Below are 8,048 nucleotides of genomic sequence, written 5' to 3'. Positions count from 1 at the left end.
GGCTGAGGCGCGTGCTGTAGAACCCGTGCTATAGAGCTAAAATAAGATAGCTTGTTATTGTAGACAGACGCCAGGTCATTGTCATTGGCCATGTGGTTAGAGCGTCCGAGACTGAGACTGGGAGGTCAGGGTTTGATCCCTGGTTGGGTCATATACCAAAGACAGTGAAAACGGGACCCAATGCCTCCCTGCATGGCTCTCAGCATCAAGCGTTGGATTGGGTTGGATTGGCGGGGGGGTTGTTCACCACTACTGATTTGCTGAACGCTCACCACTCCAAGAAATGGGTCAAATGTGCAGAACAAATCTCGCAGAGCAATGTATGTGACAAATAGTAGGAATCTTAAATCGTAATGTTGTGGTGTCCCCCCCATTGATTAGAATGCAGCCGGCAGACGGAATTCTCCACATTAATGGTCAAAAACTCTCCTAACTCCACTTGAGCAGTATTTGGTTAAAGTGGTAATAAGGACACATTCATAAATGACAATGTATAAAGCAGGCATTGACACTAAGGCTTGCCCACCTGCCCCCGGCAGGTAAATAAAACGTCAGGGCAGGTGAAGTTTGCTTTCAGGTTGCCCGACTGGGCAAGTGCTCATTTGAGAGGGGACACAAACGTCTATAAACACAACACGGGTTATCTGTCTAAACACCTGAACGTGGCCAGTGCGATCTGTCTTCTGGTCTGTGGAATGTAAAATAAGAGCACTATTTACCATAATGTGCTGTTTTTACTGTGGCTACTGTGTGAAACCATAGACATATTCAATCATAGCTACAGTATGTAAGTATTTGGATTTTGAGGTATTGAGGTGTGACATTTTTTATCGCACAGGCCCAGAAAGTAAATAAATTATTGTTAAATTGAGCGGTAATTAAAATCTTTACCTATCATTTTATAATGGACGATTTAATTTTCGGGCAAGTGGGCACGACCTCTGGGCAAGTAGAACATGACCTGTACTTGCCCGATGGGCAAGTGCCTCTGAGACCTTAGTGTCAACCCCTGTAAAGTTACCGTACCGACCAGAATCCATTGAAATACCTTTTCAACAAACACATTATGCAATGAATACATTATGCAATGAAATTATTTTTTTAATCTAATTTAGATTTCCTCAGATGTTTCAGAATTCAGAGGTCTTTGAGTGACCAGTGGTTTAATCCATTGGTCTGTTTAAGCGTCCAGCTCCAGTGAACAACAGTCCTCTTCATAGCAGAGGAACTTGATGAGTCTGGAAGGAAGATCTAAATCCCTGAGGAGCTTTAACCTGCCAACACCAACCAGATGTCTGATACTCAGTCTGCACAGCTGCATGAGAGGATGAGGAGGCACTGTAAACACACACACACACACACACACACACACACACGTGCATATATGTCATATCACTGTAACTGGTTCTTGAAAATCAAACCCAGTTTGAAGTGAGTGGTGGGCCCACCCCCCGCTCTGTGGGGACTAAAAGTGTGTGTGCGTGTGCTCAACAAGGCCACTGGTCACCCAGCGCTATTGCAGCTCATGCTACAGACAAAGTTACATACACACAGTCACACTTAGGGACTGTTTGTTTTTAATACAAGTAGCTATGGTTGAAAAAGAGGGGGGGGAGGCATGTTGAAAAAGAGCACTGGGGGTGCATGTTTTGACATTTTCCTCAATTCACTCGGGGGGGGGGGGGGGGGGGGGTCACAAATAATATTTGAAGGCTGGGGGTGGGGGAAAAATCAATCTGCACCAGCACCCCCTGGTGGATAAAAAACGGACAGTCCCTTCAGGAGATCTCTCAGCTATCTGTTTAATTGGAGAGCAGATGATAAACTTACCTGCTTTGATCTTGATTTCGGTCCAGAGTGGAGAAGAGACCAGATGTTCCATCAGTCTGGAACACAGCCTGACGTGGCTGACGTAGTTTAACAGCAGAGAAACCAGAGGTCCCACCAAGTGACTGATGGAGGGCTTGGACACAGCCTCACAGAACTAGACAGGATAGAAAACACACAACTAGACAGGATAGAAAACACACAACTAGATAGGATAGAAAACACACAACTAGACAGGATAGAAAACACACAACTAGACAGGATAGAAAACACACAACTAGACAGGATAGAAAACACACAACTAGACAGGATAGAAAACACACAACTAGACAGGATAGAAAACACACAACTAGACAGGATAGAAAACACACAACTAGACAGGATAGAATGCCTATAGAAAACTATGCTGCCACTCTCCCTCTCAGCTTTCTGTCACCCCCCTACAGATCTCACATTACTACTCCATAACTCTCTCTCTCTCTCTCTCTCTCTCTCTCTCTCTCTCTCTCTCTCTCTCTCTCAAAACAACACTGTCCATTCATTTTATGGCCACTGACGCCTTTAGTGGCCTAACCCTAACCCTGTGCTTAAAGAACCTCCAACACCACCGGCACCAGGACTGGAGTTATGACCCTGCTAACCCTCTGAAGCACTCGGCTCACCTTTGTTCATTACTCCTTTCTCCTTAAAGCACAAGTGCAGTGTTCTCACTGCACTCTACTTATGTGAATATTTACACTGCTGTTTGCTGTCCATGCTTCCCCTGCTTACTCTGATCCATACCCTGAAAACAATGGAAACAAACGTTTGTTTTTATATCACCTGGAGACGGCTCCATGTAGCATCACTGTTCCGGTTCCTCTGCTCTTCACTGTGTGTTAGTGTGGGATGAGGCTTGCTGCCGTAAACGCAGTTGAAGCAGGAGCGAGCGTTGCAGCCGTGGTCCAGCAGCAGTTTCAGCATGGGGAGGTGGTCCATGCTAAGGAGCACCGCAGAGGGAAATGCAGAGGGCTGAGTGGAGATGGAGGCATTCACGTCAGCTCTGTACATGTCCAGGTTGGGGTTGGCTCCAGCCTCCAGCAGCATCTCAGTGGCTTCCAGGTTCCTGTTGTAGATGGAGAAGCAGAGCGCCGTGCTGCGGTGGTCCTCGTACATTTTATATCGCTCTTCAGACAGCTGGCAGTTGGGGTCGAATCCCGCCTCCAGGAGGAGTTCCATGATGTTATTGCAATTGTCTTCTGTGGCGATGTGCAGCGGGCTGATGCCACTACTCGTGATTTTGTCCCTGCTGGTGACGGGGATCAGCAGGGACACGATGCTGAAGGAACGAAATGTAGGCATTAAAACCACAGGAACACAGAGACATGTGTTTTTCATTCCTGCAAAGCATCTTCATTGTAGAAGCTAAGTGATTGATTGTAAACAGAGAAGTGTTCTGACCGTGTGTGAGCTTTCTGCACGGCCACATGGATGGGCAGAAGACCAGACTTGGTGGTTCTGTTGACGTCTGCTTTGAGGGACAGGAGCACCTCCACGGTGGACACATGGCCATTCTTACATGCTTCATAGAGTGGCGTTGCACCGTCAGCTGCAGCACCGTTGATATCAGCACCTGAACACACAATAGAACAGTCTGTTTGACTGTCTATATGCCTACCTGTCTGCCCCTCTGACATCTTGTGCTGCTAGAAAACAGCAGTGTAGAATATAAATCCAGCAATCCTACCGTGTTTGAGAAGGAAGCATAGTGTATCTATCTTTCCACTCTGAGCAGCAGTGGACAGAGGAGTCATGCCGTATTTGCTGGTTGCACTGATTATGGCTCCGGCTTTAACCAACATCTTACAGATTTCCACGTTGTTCTGAGAAACAGCTGCATGGAGCGCCGCATATCCTTGGATACCTGGGGTGTTGACCGCTGCACCGTGGCTTAACAAAATGGCCACCAGCTCTGTATTGTTCCTCTCACATGCTGGGGAGAACAAACATTGTTTGGTAAAAGATACAATAGCTTATGTGGACAGTTTGTGATTTGATTTCTTAAAGAGGCGCTGCCATAGTTTTGTACTTTTTCTGTTTTTCATGTGTCTTCTTCATTAGACCCCTGGTGTGGTTGTTATGAGCAATTATGTATTCCCTTTCTATTTTATATTTTTTTTCCTGGAGGCAGCCACCTTGTGGGTCAAAAGTGCCGGTTCAAAAACACAGATACAATTACATCATAGAATCAACCCCTCCCCTAATTACCCTTCACCCAACACTGTGGGTGTGGCTAACTTTAGCTGGGTCACCACCCACCATGACAACCAGGCATACGTAATGAACTGGTGGGTGTGGCCACATAAAAAACTAATTTTAACTCTTTCTGTACGCTTTCTTGGAAAAGATCTTCCTCCTAGTATAATCATAATAGTTGATAATCATGTTTTAGAGGGGGAAAAAATCATGGCACCCCATCTTTAACTCAGCGGGTGCCCACGCGTCAAACTCTTTGATGTCGCTGGAGGCCCACTTTAAATCTCACCGTTAGGTCGGGGCTACGCCTGGATGCAGCCCATTCACCGCGGGTCGCTTCGAATCGACGCTGAGAGCATCGCGCTGCCGTTTTTCTCCATATACTCCAATGCATTTCCCCATCTTTAACGCCCTTTATCTCTAATGTTTGTTTTATGGCTAAAACTGTGGCCAGCTGCGTCAAAATGACCAACTTTTGATCGACAAAGAACAGCTATGATCAACACTGGTCCATACAGTAAATTACACAACAACATCCTGTCTGCGGTCATGTGACCAAGTGACGTCATGACTAGGGATGCGAAGATATACCGGTACGGATCGTAATCGCGATACAAACGTGCGCGATACGAGTGAATCGGTTCATTCAGGGTGGATCGGTACAATTGACGGCTGGAATCGTGATGTATCATATCGTGAGTGTTTGGATCGGTACATTCCACGGTTGGATCGGTTTTTGCATAATAGTATTTCATTCTATACTGTGTTTCCGAGGCGCATTGAATGCCCCATCAGCCCTCCCCCCAAAAAGCACTTGTAGCGGCAGCAACTCTACAGACATGCGTCTTTTACAGCAGCACTGAGCTGCTCAGCGGAGCGCAGTGAACACCCGACCCGACGGAATGCAGAGACAGACAGACAGCACTCGTGAGCCCACTGGTTAAACATGCAAGATTAGAACCACGTTTAGCTTTATAACATCCCTGTCCAATGTTCGCTGATGTGATCCGTTGTTGTGTCACTGGACTGGAGCACGCTGCGTGATATTATGATCCACATTCCACACCCGTTTGTTCTTCTTGTCGAGTCTGCGACGGAATTGATTTAAACAAAGCAGAAGCTTCCACGCTTTAACTACACACACGTATGAACTACAACAACGATACTGGGCGTGCAGCTAGCGATTAAAAGTATTTGACACTGTTTCACAACTTGTTACTGTAGCAGGCAGAACACTCTTCTGCTGCTGGTGTTCCCTCTGCAAAGAGAGGCTGGAGCCTGATTTATACTTGGCAGCTCGACGGTGTCGCGCACGCACCTAAATAGCAGACCTACAAGCTCACAACGCGACGCGTTGTGACTCAAATATCTACGTTTTGAAACATTTTGGCTAGCTCCAAAATCCTAGATTATATTCATACAATATAATAATAATACAGGTCAAGGATCCTTAACTGAGAAGAGAGAGATCAAGCAGGGACCCCCACTGTAGGCTATTTTAGACTACTGTAGGCTATTATATAAAACTGTTGCAGATTAAAACTTGTCAGAGACTTGTTTGACAGCACTATTTCATCAGTGACATTAATACATTACTATGTTGTGTTTATTTGTTCACACATTATCTTTTCTATTAATATGATGGATTTATGTTATTCATTATAATCCATGAATTATTATCTCTTAAACCCTCAATAAGTGTTAATGTATTGGCTAATGTTCCCCCATAGGGTTGCTACTTGCTAGGGTTCAATTGGTTACTGTAAAAACGAACTATTAATATTTGGCCGCCTCACATAACTCTGAGGACCCTAGGGGTCCCTGACCACCTGTTGAGGATGTAATGATATATAATAATTATATAATGATATAGTATTAATCAAACAATTTTACCAGCCAGCAAGGAGTGTTCTCCCAGATTTCAATAAGTTGGATTGTTAGACAGAGCCTAGTACTACAGTGAAACAATAAATTGTTTGGAAATTAAATGTAATGCATTTTTAGTAATTTTTTGGGGGGGAAATTTACATGGGCTTTAATATAAATCCTTTGCATTGTGTTGAATCGCACCGAATCGTGAATCGTATCGCATCGTAAGCACCAGGGGTGTATCGCAAAATATCGTGAATCATATCGCATCGTATCGGGGTCAGGGGTGTATCGTGATGTATCGTATCGGCAAGATTTCAATGTATCGCAATTATATCGTATTGCTGGGAGTGTATCGTGATGCGTATCGTATCGCCTCAGTGGTCGAGATTCACATCCCTAGTCATGACGCATGCATTGACGCAGCAGGGCCGTATTCAATAGAATGGTGGCGGGCCTGGGCAGCGAGAGGGGATAAATGGGGCTCCATCCAGGGGCACCCGATGTGTTAACATTTACTCACAAGTCAATATACAAATTGTTTGTGTTTTTCTTCAAGAAGGATACTTTTTCTTTTAAGATGAGCAGGTTGCTGTTTCATTTATCATTATCATTATTATTTGTATTAGAGGATATATAGAGGGGTTAATGTACAGATGAACTGAAGAAGGATTCTCTGGTATTTTACAACCCTGGTCCTCAGGGAGACAACTGGTTTCTGTATACCAGCTACCAATTAATGGTTATAGCAGTGGCTCAGGTGGTAGAGTGACCACTTGGGAATTGGAAAGTTGCCGGTTCAATCAAATCCCTAACTGCTCCTTATGAGAAGGTTGGTGCCTATGTGAATATAATTAACTTGTTGGTTGTATTGAGAACACAAACATTTACTAAGGGCCATGGTAGGATATAGAAAACCAACAGAACTAGATGTCCCAGTAGGAGAAAAACACATCCGGGTTCAAAAAGGAACAGCCTAAAGGAACTACTGAAGACATAAGCACAAACTGTGGAGTTTTCACCTTTAGTGAGAGGAGTCTCTCGATCTTCATTCCAAATTGCAGGATCAGCTCCTCTCTCCAGCAGCAGACGGACACAGCTCGCATGCTGTCTACCGACTGCTAACATCAACGCTGTCTGTCGCTGTGCTGTTTTCTTGTTCACCATATCAGGCTGGGCTGGAAGAAACAAGACACTCTGAACTAAACAGAGAGAAGATACTAATAATAACCCCCAGAAGAACCATGTGTTCTTCAGCAGGACAATAAGAAAAACCATGTGTTCTTCAGCAGGACAATAAGAAAACAAGTGTTTGTGTTACCTAATAGCAGCACTCTGAGACAGTCTTCCTGGCCACAGTAGGCTGCCTGGTGGATTGCCATCCAGCCAGGCTTCATACTGGACACCAGGTTGCATCCTGGGACGTTAACTAGCGCGCTGACTCTGTTAGCGTCACCAGTATTTATCGCTGCAAACAGAGGATCCTCCACCCTAGAACACAATGCACAATTGTACACAAACATTACACAATGACTGTACTGTTGGACCTCTCTCTTAAATTTGGGATGCACTTGTATCATGTAGATATTTAAAAAACCCTTGGCCTAAAACCAAACAGGAAGCCATTTTGAATAGATTTCAGTCTTTTACTTGACCTCCTCCTGGGAGGATAATCAGATCCGCCTCAAACTCACACTACCTTCACAATGAGAAGTTATTGTGAGTTTTTGGCAACGTGTCAACTGTCCATATTTCAACACTAAACAAGAAGTGCTTTGGAACTCGGCTGTACGAGGTGGCAATAGAGAGTTATAGACATAACACCACCTACTGGTAACATGAATCAGTCTTGTCCATACCTAGACTGTGGGTGGCCATAACTCGTTGGGTAGAGAGGCCACCAAAAGGTGGCTAAACAAAAGGTCCCTGTATCACGCCCTGGCCCTGGCCAAAGCATCGAAGTGTCCCTGAGACACCATTAACCCCTAACTGCTCTCAGCGTGCTGACTGAGAGATGATGTTTCCATTACTAGTACTGCAATGCGCCATTTGTGACTGTCACCTTCCCCTTGAAGACAAAGCTGCAGCATCCTAACCATCCCTATCTTCATTCGGCT

This window comes from Nannobrachium achirus (genome assembly GCF_963921795.1).
Source record: "Nannobrachium achirus genome assembly, chromosome: 16".
NCBI lineage: Eukaryota > Metazoa > Chordata > Actinopteri > Myctophiformes > Myctophidae > Nannobrachium > Nannobrachium achirus.
This window is presented reverse-complemented; position numbering follows the sequence as displayed.